The following is a 1,373-nucleotide window of genomic DNA, read 5'->3' as shown; positions in this document are numbered from 1 at the left end:
ATATGGGAACAATTTGACTATTTAATTTACACAGAAGCAATGCTGTCATCTCCTGGTGTGGACTCAGGGTGAGCACTTAGCTATCTTCCTCTAAGGAGTGGGGGTGGCTTTTTGAGCATGAGGAACTTCCTGTAGCCATATATCTCATTGATACTTAGAATGACTATTAAAAACAAACAAAAACGATGTAAAAACAATGTCCTCATCCATATTGTAGAACTTTGGGGGATGCTTGCTCCAACCGATTACTATTGGCTTCACCATTCCAGTTTTAAAATCCTGAGTCAAAAGCACCAAAACAAAACACAATGACATACCACAGCTTCTCTTTGATGTTACTCACGATTTCCCTCTTGGCTTTAGTTGTGAAGCTTTAGCCACACTCAGTCAGGATCTTTATGAGGTAGTCTGTCAGATCCCAGCTAGCCAAGTCCAGACAAAGGATGGCATGAGGAAGAGCCTAGTTCTCACAGATGTTCACAGTGTGGATGACCCCATCTCTGGAGTTTGTTATAATGCCAGTGATATGACCAGAGGCATACAGGGACAGCACAGACTGGGTGGCTATGTCCATAACTGGGGTTTTGAAAGTCTCAAACATGATCTTGGTTATCTTTTCACAGTTGGCCTTGCTGTTCAATGGGGCTCCAAGAATAGCACGAGGTGCTCCTCAGAAGCCACGTGCAGTTTGGTGTAGAGGTGTGGTGCCAGATCTTCTCCATATTGTTCCAGCTAGTGACATTGTCATGATCAATGGAATACTACAGGGTCAGATTGCTTCTCTTGTTCTGGACCTCATCATACACATAGGTGTCCTTCTGGCCCAAGTCCACCACCCCATCCTGGTACATAGCGTGGCTCATGATGAGGGAGAAGATGGCCTAGGGAACATTTTTATTTGTGAAGCTAGCTTTGCACATGCTGGAGCCGTTGTCAACAAGGAACAAAGCAATGTCATCATTCATGGTGAGCTGGTAGCAGGTGTGGACTCGTGATAGTAGAGATGTAAGAGCACTGTGCTAGCAGGTGGACATGGACTGGATCCCCTCTGATATTTTACAGAGCATGGAACAGCCTTCCATTTCTTGTGTACACCCTTAAAATCCCCCAAGTTCTAGATGTTCATGTTGGCCTGCTAGTCTAGTCTTCATTTTCTCCTTCTCTTCTTAGATATAGTCTTACCTCTTTATCTTTCTCAAATCAAGAATTTGTTCATTGTCTTTCTCAGTTTAGTATCTGGTAATATGTCCTATCATTACTATGTCAATCAACCCAACACATTACAAGGGAAGGATTTCTTTTGGCACATCATTTCAGTGTATGATCCCCTTGATCCATAGCTATGAGCAAGTGGTAAGGTAGAACATTATGGT

The 1,373-nt window shown here is 43.2% G+C and overlaps 1 pseudogene; it reads right to left on the bottom strand.

Moving 5' to 3' along the window:
• Nucleotides 1-271: 271 nt before the first annotated feature.
• On the bottom strand, nucleotides 272-965 carry LOC116888135 (annotated as a pseudogene).
• Nucleotides 966-1,373: the final 408 nt, after the last annotated feature.

The sequence above is a fragment of the Rattus rattus genome, chromosome X (genome assembly GCF_011064425.1).
Source record: "Rattus rattus isolate New Zealand chromosome X, Rrattus_CSIRO_v1, whole genome shotgun sequence".
NCBI classification, from domain to species: domain Eukaryota; kingdom Metazoa; phylum Chordata; class Mammalia; order Rodentia; family Muridae; genus Rattus; species Rattus rattus.
This window is presented reverse-complemented; position numbering and strand designations above follow the sequence as displayed.